The sequence below is a fragment of the Rhipicephalus microplus genome, chromosome 3 (assembly GCF_043290135.1).
Source record: "Rhipicephalus microplus isolate Deutch F79 chromosome 3, USDA_Rmic, whole genome shotgun sequence".
NCBI classification, from domain to species: domain Eukaryota; kingdom Metazoa; phylum Arthropoda; class Arachnida; order Ixodida; family Ixodidae; genus Rhipicephalus; species Rhipicephalus microplus.
In genome coordinates this window covers 264,301,746-264,315,706 of record NC_134702.1, presented here as the reverse complement: position 1 = coordinate 264,315,706, position 13,961 = coordinate 264,301,746, and the positions used below count along the sequence as shown (strand labels likewise).

At 46.4% G+C, this 13,961-nt stretch overlaps 1 long non-coding RNA gene across 1 annotated transcript in view; it reads left to right on the top strand.

Annotated features, from left to right (window-relative positions):
- Positions 1–12,526, top strand: part of LOC142803553 (uncharacterized) — a 171,798-nt gene extending 159,272 nt beyond the window's left edge. Inside the window, exon 3 of the long non-coding RNA XR_012894165.1 lies at positions 11,837–12,526. This is a non-coding gene — a long non-coding RNA (uncharacterized LOC142803553). The remainder of the gene's footprint in view (positions 1–11,836) is intronic.
- The last annotated feature ends 1,435 nt before the right edge of the window (positions 12,527–13,961 follow it).

The window sequence follows — 13,961 nt, the reverse complement described above, 5'->3', positions numbered from 1 at the left end:
TGATTCTCCATCCACCATGTCAGACGAACGCAAGCCAGCTTCTCCATCAGCTTCGCTACGCACGAAGTTAGTGATACTGGTCTATATGATGCCAGTACTGTTCTGTCTAGAGACGGCATTGATGTATCATTGAACAATGCCAGAGCAATAAACAATCTCAAAGGCTCGGGCGTGCTTCCGACACAATTTACTTCTCGTCATATCCATTACAGTGGAGTAAATACTCTTAAACTCTCACAAAACGTTGCCCATTGTTTCCTCCGAAGTTTGTTGGTGTGTCGCCGTATTGCTGCATTAAGTCTGTTGAACTGAGTTTTGCTTGCATGTTCGCCACCTCTTCGCATAAGCCTTTTCTCTGCCCTTCTTCTAGCCGCACACAGATTACAGAGCTTTAAGTCCGAGGCTGAGCTTAAATATAGTAGCTTAAGTAGCTTAAGTATAGTAGTTGCAGCCACTTTGCTCGCCAGCATGTCATTTTTGTGCGATCACAGCACAGATAGGACACCGCAAAGTCAGCATTGCGTCGGTGTGTGCGTCACCCACAAGAAAATTTCCATGGAAACGTTTTTCGAAGCTACGTGTCATCGTTGCCCAGCTCCGGGGATCATTTGTGGTGATTTCAATGCGCATCACACGTCGGGTGGGGGGGCACAAGGGTTCGGATGCACGAGGACGTTGTCTGAAAAATGCTATTGATAAGCTATACTTATGCATTTCGAATGAAACATTATTTAGGCCCCCCGCTTGCACAAGTATTATTGACTTGACTTTGCATTTAAGGGACGTTCAACTGACATGTTGCACTGCTCCGGACAGAATGGGCAGTGATCATTTTCCTATATTTATTAATGTTATCGGCTACTGTTTGACGGAAGCTAAATTCTGCAAAGTAACTGATTGGCATGGATACCGCGAGCATCTAGATCACCGATAGGGGATATGTTGTTTTACGTACGTATAGCATTTGTCAGTGCTTTTGTAGTGCATGAATCCATAACATTCTTTGCAATTGGAAAGTAGCACAGGCTCATAATTTGCGCTTCCAAACCTTGGAACGCAAATTCGCTGTGCCGCTTGTTTTTTACATTCGATAATAAATGGTAGCACACTACAAGCGATTCTTTTCTTGTGTGGTATCTGAGCGAAATGTTCTCCACACCCCGAGATAAACGTGGTGACGGACGCCGTGTTGGGGCTTTGCAATGACGCGTTCTTGGTGTTATCAAAGTCGTTCGGTGGAGAGAATTCTTGAGATTACTTTCAGCGGTGATGTTCAAGGAACCCGTCTTGATGTCGAGAATGTTGGCCCCGCCGCGGTGGTCTAGTGGCTATGGTACTCGGCTGCTGACCCACAGGTCGTGGGTTTGAATCCCGGCTGCGGCGGCTGCATTTCCGAGGGAGGCTGAAATGTTGTAGGCCCGTGTGCTCAGATTTGGATGCACGTTATAGAACCCCAGGTGGTCAAAATTTCCGGAGCCCTCCACTACGGCGTCTCTCATAATCATATGGTGGTTTTGGGACGTTAAACCTCACATATCAATCATGTCGAGGATTTTCACTGGACGCAGGTGGTTGTCAACACGCTGAGAGTGACAGCGACGATGAACGATCAGCTGCTAGCTCACAACCAGCGAGTTGCACTTCCCGTCTCGTCGTGCATTATTGTTTTTTTTCACGCTCGTAAGTCACTTTGATTATACTTGTATAATATCCTTCAGCGAGCTCCAAACAAAAAAAATGACCGCAGTTTCCCGAGCGGGAACACTGGTTAGCACGCAGAGCATATATGTTAAACTGTGATATATGTGGTTTGCAATTTGCGACATGCGTGTGTGTTATGAGTGAACACGAGTGAACACGCACGCACGTATGCTGCGAAAGACGATGTTTATTGTTGAGACGCTTTGGGTATCTTGAGCAAGATGGCTCTATGGTCCGTGAAGTGAAGAGTGAGTTTCCACTTGACATGGACGTCGATGGCAGCGTCGTCTGGAATGTTGCGAGGCATACACCTAACGGTGGCTGGAACTTCGATGGGGACGTACACTACCTGGCCTTGATTCCGTACTGTCTGTTGCAGTGAGGCAAGCGTCGTATACTAATAAACGGGAGTCGAGGAACGATGAGCCGTTCTTCGACAGCGTTCAACTCGCGTAGATGTGGGCTTGGCAGCACCCCAGCGATGGCCCGCACTCACTTGCAACGCCTGCTATTTGTGCAGATATTCTTCGCGGCCACTCTTCCATCCTTCCCCGGTGGTCCGCAGTACTCTGCACATCGGAGCCCGGCCTCCCAGGCTGAGCACCCGCTGCACACTTTGGACCGATCAGCCAGGATTCACCGTCTGCCTCATGCCGTGGATACCCTGCCGCCCGCACCGCACGGATGCCCTTCAATGTTCCCACCTGTGCCTCCGTCACTGCTGCTTCCCCTCCCCTCATGGTCAAGAGGCAACGAAAACTGAATTGACGTCACACCGCTACGATAAAAGCTTCACGAAAGGCCGCGCGCTCTTCAGTGGGCTCGGCAGCATCCCAGCGATGGCCCGCACTCACTTGCAACGCCTGCTTTTTGTGCAGGTAAAAAAATCCCCGTTGCCTGTTTTTCAAGCGTACCAACAAATACGCTGCTTTGCTAGTGTTGCCGAGCCCCAACTGTTGCTTAGAGATTGTTTGAAGTTGTATTCATGCCCTGCGAGTGTTGTTGCTATTAAGTGGCGACATCGACACTAATCCAGGCCCTGCAACTCGGTCCGCTAATGCTGAAACCTCTAGCGACCTATGTCTGTCCTCAGCGAAATCCAGTCCGGACAGGCAGCCATCCTTAACGAAATGAAATCTATTCGTTCTACGCTGCTACAACACGAGGAGAAATTTGGAGAAATTACTAGAAGACTGTCTAAAATTGAAGACAACTGCTCTGTAATAGCCACGGTAAAAAAAAGGGTCGACGGCTTGCAGACACTAACTGAGCAACACTGCGGCGATATCGCTAGCCTTGTCGCCAGGATGGACGAGTCTGAGGACAGACAGCGACAATCCAACCTTGTCTTCTACGGTTTTGAAGATGTTAGTGACGAGACTTGGGCACAGTCTGAGAAGCGCGTCATCAATCTGTGTCTTGCCGATCTTGAAGTTTCAGTCCAACCTAGAGACATCGAACGTGCTCACCACGTAGAGCATTTTCAACCAAACAAAAACAGGCCTATTCTTGCCCAGTTCTCACATTACAAGGACCGAGACCTAGTGCTGTCCAACGCTAAAAAGCTAAAAGACTCCAATTACAGCATTAGTGAAGATCTTTCCCCCTACACACGCAAGGCCCGTAAGCACCTCATTGAATTTGGTAAAGCATCTCGCAAGACGTATAAGCTTCGGTACAACAAGCTAACCATTGATGGCACTACTTACGTTTTCGATCGTTCTTCTGAAAAAGTAATCCCCCTCAGCTCATAGCTACCACTTGCTAGCCCAGCGAATTCTAAATTAAACCCTGAACTTCTGTCAATTGTACCAACTAACATTAGAAGCCTCTTGCCGAAACGCGACTCGCTTTTTATTCTTATCTGCAGGACAAAATGCAACTTTGTTCTCTTAACTAAAACGTGGCTAAACCCTTCAATATGCGATTTCGAATAAACGCCATTCTTTCCAGGCTTTACAATTTTTCGGCGAGATCGTAATGATAAGCATGGTGGTGGGATTTTATAGCTCCTCACAGTCGATTAAACTGCTCCCCAGTGGTCGTACCTTCCAGCTTTGAATTATTGCTTATCTGCTGTAGAAACTCGTATCCTTCGGTTATCATTGGAGTCTGTTACCACCCCTCTGACACAGTTGCTTCATTTATGGCAAATTTCTACAGTGCTCTTAACTTCCTGAATGCCTCTCACTAACATACCGGTTATTTTAATGGGTGACTTCTACTTCCCATGTATGAACTGGTCTAACCTCACGCTCACAATATCTAAACACACTGTGGAAAGCAATTTCGTTAACACGTGCCTAACATTTGGTTTATCTCAACTTGTTTCCTTCCCAACGCCAGTTACTGAGCTCTCTTCAAATATTCTTGACCTCATTCTCACGTCACACTCTGGCAATCTTGTATCACTAGTTCCTCTCCCCGAGATAAGTGATCACGCTGTACTTCACGCTTCGTTTTCTAATCAACTACCAGGCCCAAGACATTCTAAGAAAACCCTCACACTCTACGATAAGGGTAACTATGCCGCCTTTAACAACGAAATATCCATATTTTGCGACTGGTATTTAAACGACTTCTTCCAACGCCCTCTTGAAAATAACAGGTCTTTGTTCAAGTGCAAAATTTATCATTTGACCAATAGGTTTATACCCACAATTACAATTACGGAACGGGCGTCTTCTCCTAGATTTAACACATCTCTTGAGCGTCTTAACAATAAGAAAAAGCGGATTTATCGCTCGGCTAAACGAACGAACACCACAAGCGCTTGGAATAGGTACCGCAGAACAGCAAATGAATTTCAATCGCTTGCTGCGAAGGCTAAGCGCTCTTTTTTCTCTTCTACATTGCCTAATATGCTACGCAAAATCCTAAACAAATTTGGAGAGCCATTAACCCCAATCCTACGAAACCATTATCATTACTCAATGAACACGGTGATCCGATTCCAGATCACATTATCCCCGAAGTATTAAATTCTGCCTTCTCTTCCGTATTTACCCCTGAATCTTGCAGGCCGCTTCCAGATTCCCGATTCCGTGATTATCCTGTCACGCCAGTCATTACATTTGATTCATACGGAATTGCAAAGCTAATCGACGAATTGAAACTGACGTCATCGGCGGGAATCGACGCATTAATTTCAAAATACTGAAGAACACTAAGCCTATAACAAGCATTATCCTTTTGTACATATTTCAGCAGTCAATTTCATACGGAGTGGTGCCGGAAGACTGGAAACTTGGTAAGATCGTTCCTGTCCCGAAAAAAGGTCCTTCATCTTCACCGAGTAATTATCGCCCCATTTCAATCACAAGTGTATGCTCTAAATTAATGGAGCACATGATTTATTCCATCATAGTACATTTCTTACGTTCAGTAGATTTCTTTCACCCTAACCAACACGGTTTTCAAAAAGGACTTTCATGTGACACTCAACTCGTCCTGTTCATTAACGACCTAAGCTCCAGCCTGGATATTGACGTACCTGTACACGCCATTTTCATTGATTTCGAAAAAGCCTTCGACAAATTTCCCCATAATAGATTATTCTTGAAGCTTTCACGTCTTAACCTTGATTGCCTTGTTTTTAATTGGATACGCGACTTCTTGTCTAACCGTAAGCAGTTCGTTTGTGCTAACAACCATCGCTCCTCCCTATCCACTGTAACCATCAGTGTACCTCAAGGCACTGTCTTTGGTCCTCTGCTATTCCTAATCTATATAAACGACCTCCCCAAAAACTTAGCTTCTAACATTCGTCTATTCACAGACGACTGTATCATTTATCGTCCTGTTTAAAATGAAAGCGACACTGTCATCCTACAATCTGATCTTTCTTTGATTCAATCTTGGTGCAAAAACTGGCTGATGTCCCTTAACACAAAGAAAACCTCTGCAATTTCTTTCCATCGCCGGCAATCTCATTCCTTCAAAAACTTCTTCCTGTTTGATTCTGAACTTACATCATCTACTTCATGTAAGTACCTCGGTATCACTCTAACTTCAGATCTCACCTGGTCATCCCACATAATGAACATCACTAATGACTCCAACCACGTTCTTGGCTATCTCGGAAGAAACTTACGACTAGCCCCGTCTTCTGTTAAACTTTTAACCTATCTAACACTAGTCCACTCGAAGCTAGAATATGCATGTGCCATCTGGCATCCCCATCAAATCACCCTAATTAAAACACTTGAATCCAGCCAAAATAGCGCAGCCAAATTCATTTATTCGGACTACTCCAATCACAGTAGCGTCACCGAGCTAAAATCTCGTGCTAACATGGTTAATTTAGCTTCGTGCCGTAAAGTTTCAAGACTGTGTTTGTATCATAAATTTTATCATGCAATGCACCTAAACCATGCTATCGTTCCAGCTCATCGTCTTTCATGCCATATCAGCCATTCCAAAGCGGTTTATCCACCCGGTGTGCATACCACTGCCCATTACTCTTCATTTTTTCTGCAAACATCAATGGAATGGAACGATCTTCCTGCTGACGTCGTGCACCACTCCAGCATCGCCCATTTCAAAGAACCCATGAAACAAATCATCTGTTTGTGAACTGTGTACTCCCTCATGTAACACCCCATGAATGGGGCCCTTGAGGTATTATAAAAAATGTTCCGGTCGGGGTGGGTAGCGGTAGCCGTAACTCTAGCTGAGCGATAGAATTCTACTGGCAATTAAAAACTGCTTGCACGTGGCACACGTGACGTAGTAAGCAAATTCGTCAGCGTCCTTTCCAAACGCATCGCAAAGAACCGACAACGCCTTGGAACTATGCAGTTCATTCTGCATGTTGCCGATTCGCGTCAAGTTGTCGAACCAAAGTCGATCACACACCTACACACCTTGCAGCTGTGACCGAAGCTCTGGTCTAGGAAGCCGCGCTTGAAGCGAGCGTTGGGCGTGGCGTACTGCTTGGCTCGCCCCGCCGCTATCGCGGCGCACTCGCGGGCGGCATCGAGATCGGCCTCGCGGCGTCGACGCTCTCACGCGGCTTCACCGTCCGGACTCTCTTGCCGATGCTTACGCCTCGCAGCGGCTTCGCGTTCTCGAAGCTGGGAATCTTCCGCTCGACGTTCACGTATCACAGCTGCTTCGCGTTGGGGATCCTCCGCTCGACGCTGACGTCTCGCAGCTGCTTCACGTTCTCGGAGCTAGGGATCTTCCGCTCGATGACGACGTTTGCGTTCCGCATCGCGAGCTCTTCTCAGCGCAGTCTTGTCCAAGGACAAAGTGTCTTCGGAATTGCTTACGGTTCCGCCGACACATTGGCTGACGCTATTGGAAGGGACGTCAGTTAGTGGGTTTGCGTATTTGTTAGCATACATTTTCACCAGCGACATCAGACGTGGAGCGACCACACAAAGCAACCGACGAAGGGCGGCGCGCCCCGACACTCGGTTATTTATAGTGAGCGCCGGCCTTGGCCTGCGCATGCGCGCGTTAGCATACCGCTGGCGCACGTAAATTAAAGGTCGCACGGCACGCGGAGGAGAGAAGCGAGCGCAGCGCGTGCTGTGTTTAGAGAAGGAAGGGATGCACGGATGACTGGCGAAGGAGGAGGGGAGGCTGTGGACGGCGACGGCGCATGACTAGCCCTTAGTATAACATGCTCCGCATGTAAAAACAATTCTTGTGATTCGCATGTAGCCTAATTACAGTGAATATTACAAAGCGCCGCGTGTCGCCAACGCTCGAGCTCGACCAGCGAAGCGCAATGGATAGAGCATTGAAATATGCAGTTACCACTACCGTCCACGCTTAGTTCTCCTGCACTTCAGCGGTGCCGTCCTAACGACGTTGTTGCTGGACAACTTTTGACAATTCTGACGTTGCGAAAAGCGTACGTGTGTATTCGTTTGGATATCCTTGTTTCGATCGTGCCGATGGAACCTGCAACATCCGAGGGAGGAGAATTGCACCCTGTTAGTCTGATCATGATGTGACACAAGCGCTACTTAATAGAAAGTTGAATGCTTGTGTTTCGTTGAAGAAGCAGCTGCGTGATGCTTACAGCGCAAGTAATGACGGCGGCGTAATATGTTTTGCAAATCACCGCTACAATAAACATTCCGTTCTGTGCAGCAGCGACGGCGTGCTATTCGCTGGCGACCTACAACTGCGCCAAATTCGCCAGGCAGGCTCGGCACACATTATATCGGAGTGCCGTTAAGTTAATACGTGAATTCTAGTTTGCAGTCTCCTGTAGCACGCACAGTATTACGCAAAGCATCGTTGATACACGGACGATCAGCGGACACCACCACACTTCGCACTGCGACAAGAAATGACGTAGCGAACATTGAGCAGTTGCTATGGTTTGGGAAAGTACTTTAGTTCGATATACATTCATTTGACGATCAAGAGTTCATCGGTGAAAGCGCCACGGGGAGTACGTCCGTGCGTTTTATGTTTTCCTTTAGGAGTTCACGGGTTCATCATCCCTCCGCAGCCATCTTCGATTGCGCGGCGCGCCACCTATTGACCGTTGACACTGCGAATACCCGAAGCGCCGGGAGTGTGTAGTCTTTGCCCCCTCACTTCCCTGACTTACCTCACTCCCCTTATGGACTTGCAATCGTGGCCGGCACCGTTTGAACACCCTACATGGTCGAAGCGGAGGAGGCGGCCATCGCTTTCCCTGCGACCTCAGCCGACGCTCGCGTCATACTCAGCGACTCCAAACGAGTCATCTCAAATTTCTCGCGAGGTCTTGTCTCGCCTACCACCCTACGGCTTCTTCGCCCACTACTGCAACAAGATGAGCTGTGCCATTTCGAACTGACCTAGGTCCCCGCCCACTCGGGTCACCCCAGCAGCGAGACAGCTCACCAACACGCTTGAGGACTCGTCAACCGAGTGGTGGGCCCCTCAGAGTCGGACGCCCCTGTGTCAGAGCTCCTGGTCACTTACGACATTACCCAGCACTATCGCCTCGAGTGATACACCCATCCAGCCCTCCACGTCAGTCTTTCCAAGTGGTCTGAGGTCACCTAGCGTCGTCTACAGACCTAAACCTTTCCGTGCCCTGTCGTCCTTTTCTACATCCACCCAGACATCGATCCACGCTGCTGCCTATGTGGTGTTATGGACTCAATGAACCACATCTTTTGAGGCTGCCCGGACAATCCCCCACTCACCGACCTTTTCACCCACCCCATACCGAGGAACAATTGGGGGATCTATGCAGCGCTGATAGGGATATCCAAACACGGATCCTGAAACGAGCGCAAGCCGTGATCGCGAGGCATGGCCTGGCAGCCTTCTTGGCTTAACCGCCCTCATTCCTCACCCTTTCGATGAATAAAAGTTGTCACTCACTCCCATGGCTTGCCGTGGACCATTGAAGATAACGTATAGACAGTAGCAGCCCGACGAGCCCTCACTGACCCGATGATTCTCGGGTTAGTTAGCGTAGGTTCCCCACGGTCGGACATACGGACGTGTGTATGGGCACTGGTTCAACAGGTGAGTCCTCGCTTTTCCAAATTTTCGGAGCCCTCCACTACGGCGTCTCTCGTATTTGGAAGGCAGGAACACAAATTTACAGCCTATAAAAGATGAACATGATGTTCTCATAATCATATGGTGGTTTTGGGACGTTAAACCCTACAAATCAATCAATCATCGCTTTTCCAAAGGACCAGCAACCCCCCTTTGAACTGCTGTCTTAGCCTCCCCTGTCCGACCTAAAGCAGTCTGGTCTCAACCGGACCAAGCCCGCCTCCTTTGAGTTACTCGTTCACCTCGTCACAACTGAGCGTGCCCTTCGTAGGCCTGACAAGTGGATGGCTGCTTAGTGCAAAAGGTGTGTCGCGAAGGAAAAGTAATTGCTGGCGAAAATATTCTTAGTTGGTTCTCATCGTGGCGTTTTTCCATTCGTCAGTTCTACTTACTGATGGTTCAGTTGACTGCACTTGTAAGTCATAAGTTCTCTCGCCTAAATCAGCTCACTTACTTTTCAGCACATTTATATCTTCAGTTTCTTTCAACTTCCAAGTATTTAGGCAATGTAGCTCGAACCCCGTTGCTCTTTCTTGGTTTTCAATGAGCCGTTCGTTCCGTCGTGGCTCAGCTTTTACACTTCGTCTGCCTCTCTATTCTTTATGAGTCGCTGAAAAGTGTATTGCACCTAGCTTTTTATTGATAATCTTGTGAAGCGCAGTAAGATGCTTTTGAAATGCCACATGCGTCGTTTGACGTCATGTAGATCAAGTACGAAAACTTTCATCCGACACAGATGCAAGCAGAGAAACATCGACTCCAGAAGAAGCACCTCCCAAGTCACAACCACGAATGAACAAAGATGCCCGAAAGAGGACGCTGATGACCTTTCTCGAAAGCACCCTTCTGGAGCTACGTTGGTCCACAAGAACAAAAACAATGGCAGATCCCGCGTATAGAGAGAATCGATTAAATTTGAGGCACGAATGAGGAAGGTTGACATGTCACTTTAAAATCAGTTCGGCGTTACAAGGTGGACGCACGTAGTGTACAGTAAACACAAGTAGAAATGTTATGCGCACTCACGTATCTATATGAGATGCAAGGATGTTGCTTATAGTTGCGTCATGACGGTACCACTCACGTTTGCAAAACCAGCACCAGTAGTGGTAGGCATGTAAGTTATGTCGTGTATAACTTCCATGCCATGATTATCATGTTTGCGCCTGACATCTGTGTTCGTCACCCATTCACATCACGTAATACCAATTTCGGCATATGTGAAGCTAGCGAACAACAGCGACTGCGCTATGAGCTTAACTTGAAGTCGTGTTTTTACATGACACGCATGTCATGATGATCATGTTTGCCCCAGTCATATAACTTTATTACTCGTTATCGTCACTTAATATGGAATTTGGTATATGTTAAGCTACCAAAACGACCGTGAGCGCTTGATGAGCGTGGCGTGTAGTGATGACTTACATGACATGCATGTCACAATTCCCACGCTAGAGCTTGTCACTTATGTTCGCCACGCAGTCATGTCATGTCATACCAGCCTTCCAATATGTCGTGTAAAAGAAACCAACTCTCTTGAGTTGGTTTCTTTGGTGGTAGCAAGACGATGACCTCTATATCAAGACATACATGTCATGATTTTCATGTCATTACTAGTCTTTTATGCTTGTCAAACATTCATGTTATGCCATGCCAATTTTGGTATAGATCCCATTTTCGAAACGGCCAGTAGAGCTAGAAGTCGTAGGCAGATAGATAGATAGATAGATAGATAGATAGATAGATAGATAGATAGATAGATAGATAGATAGATAGATAGATAGATAGATAGATAGATAGATAGATAGATAGATAGATAGATAGATAGATAGATAGATAGATAGATAGATAGATAGATAGATAGATAGATAGATTCAAAGTAGCCGAAGTTAGCTAAGAAGTGCTTGAAATTTAAAAGCCCAAGGAACGCTACGAAGGAGCCCTACAGATAACAAGTTGGGCCAAAAAACTAGAATTTCTTTCCTGCTTGGAATTATAAAGGAAAGCAAGAGGCGAGAACGAAGGAAAAAGTTACAATGACGCATGCGCCGAGGGGCATTATTTGGCCCGACTTGTTATCTAGCACACTACTCCCATGTTTTATCAGTGATCAAATAAAGCCCAGTTGCGCTTCCGTATTTTCTTGTTTGGAAGCGTGAATTTCTTTGGCCCTTAATACCATGATAAAAATAGATACCAATAAAAATGAAGTTACCCACATTTTAACTTGCAGTGCTCATGGTGTTCTTTTGAGAATGAAAAACGTGGTAGCAGTGCACAAAATTGACCCAATACGTGGAGGCTAGAAGCACTTCGACACTGCCCTAATTTTTATACGTAGCAGACATAGTACACCTGATATTGCCACGAGACACAATTAACGTGACTTTTCGAGTTAGTACGGAAACGCTCCACAGCGGAGCCCTAATTTAATTATATTCCTTCAGTCGTGAGTTACGATTCACTGCTTTTGTAAATGATATGGTGTTTAGCATGTTATGTACTCCCTTTTATTAACACACAAATCACGATCGCACAATGAATTTTATTTTGTCATTAATCACTCTTTCTGGGGCATGGCTTTTAAATGTGCCTGTACTCTCTTTTCTAGGATTTTGTGTCAATGGAAAATGCAGGCGGCCGCGTGGCCAACCTGCACCACAAATTGAACAACGTTGGTACCAAAAATAAATGAATAACATTGATTTCGCAAGCACGGAGCCACGTCTGCTTATCTTCGTTGAGGAGCGTTCTGTGATGTTTGTCGATCTAGATTTGTCCGTAATTATATCATAATCAGTACGTGGACCAGACCGTAATAGCAACACGTAATGACGGTTTTTGTTTTTACCTGTTCTGAATATATAATTACGGAGTTTTTCATGTGCACAGCTTGTCACGCAGCTTGAAAACGTCGGGATTTTGTAAGGAGGAAACACACTGTAACACTGGCATTCTCATTTTTAATTCATCGACTATAGAAGACCTAACACAATTTTTTTCACCAGGTAAGACTGTATGCTGTGGCTTCACGTTTTTTAATCCCATGTTGAAAAATTACTGTCTCATAGGTTAATAACGGTCAATACGGTTAAACATAAAAAATTGCGGATTGATCATCAAAAAAATGCGGACTAATCAGGTGGCTTCTCTTGCACGTTCGCACGTGCGAAACTTTTAATCATCTGACGAAATAAAATTGTGTTTGTCAACCCACTACTGCTGCCTTCGGAGCACAACTTTACGAATACACGGCTGAAGTGCACACCACCATGCCCTGTAGCAACAAGATGCTATCAAGGTATATGTGAACTGGTAGTGTGACTTCAATAGAAGGACAAGTAGCCAATAGTTGGCGACTCGTCACCGTCACCATTTACATAGGAAAGGGACCTTTAATAGTTAGCAAAAAATAAAAAAGAAATGGCAGTGGCTTAGCTCAGCTATGCCAGGATATACGTAGCGTTAGCGAAGGTTCAGCTGATTATTCTTAGCTTTCCAGATATCATGCTTACAGCTATTCCAATGACACACAGACGGTATACGTATTATGTGGCACATGTATATTTATTTTGCCGGGCAACTATTTCGGTATCCGATGAGTTAAGCTTCTCCGCTCTACTGCACCGTTGAGCAGCATTTGCACTCTCCTTCACCATGGCTATACCATGCACAGTGGCAAACGCCAGTCAGAGGCGCTATCAAGCGGCTCCAGCGCAGTGTCAGATGGCGACTGCACAGGGAAGGCGCGCGCGTCGGCGTCCATATGTCAACCAAGGCTATGACGGCACTCCTCTGGAAAGCGCACACCGGCGGCGGCGAGTCGCGCGCGGCCGTGGCCGAGTGCGAGGGAGGTGCCGGCTCCGGTGCGTGACACCACTGATCGTCTGCGCAACGCATCGAATTGCGCGCACACCAGCGGCGAGCCGCGCGCGGCGGCGGCAGAGTATCATTGCATATGCGCAGACTAGTGCCCCGCGAAATTGGCTCAGCGAGGCCAGTTTAGCTAACGCTACAAAAAGCAAGATATGACCTCACCATCGAAAGCAGTAGTGACGTCATGCATTTGCTCTACATGGCGCAAAGTAAAGGTATTGCTTAATTGCTCACCATTTACTTGTCATTCATTATCAGCAGCAAAATCATGAGCCTGAGCACGTCCACAGCAGGACAACGGCCTGTTTTGTGTGTAAATTACGTGCCCTTTTCTAAATTACTTTTTTAATGAATCCCAACTAGCCTTTGGCTAGGGATTCAGGTGCATTTTTTACACTGTTGCATATTGTACACTACTTTTATGTCAATAAAACACAATTCAATTCAATTCAAAAATTCATGTTTCACCAGACAACTCAGTCCTGTGCTTGCTGCTGCCACTTTATATCCACAAACTTCCTAATCTCATCTTCCCACCTAACTTTCTCTCTCCCCTTCGTGCGTTCACCTTCTTTGAGAACCCAGCCAGTTACCCTAAATGGTACCCGTTTTCTTTAGTGTAATGGGAAGCTTACCAGTCAGAGCCTGCATTCACGAAATGGTAATGCGTAAAACGCCATAGAACATTTATAAACAGGATTTTTCAATTTGCGATGGTTATGCAGTTTTAAGGAGAGATGCTGCAAACAGTGGATGTGATCAATATAGCGATCTGATTATACGCCAGTGTGACGACAGCAATGATGAAACGTGAAGCTCTAAGTACGAATACGTAATGTTGTGCTTGTCATGCCTGCTGT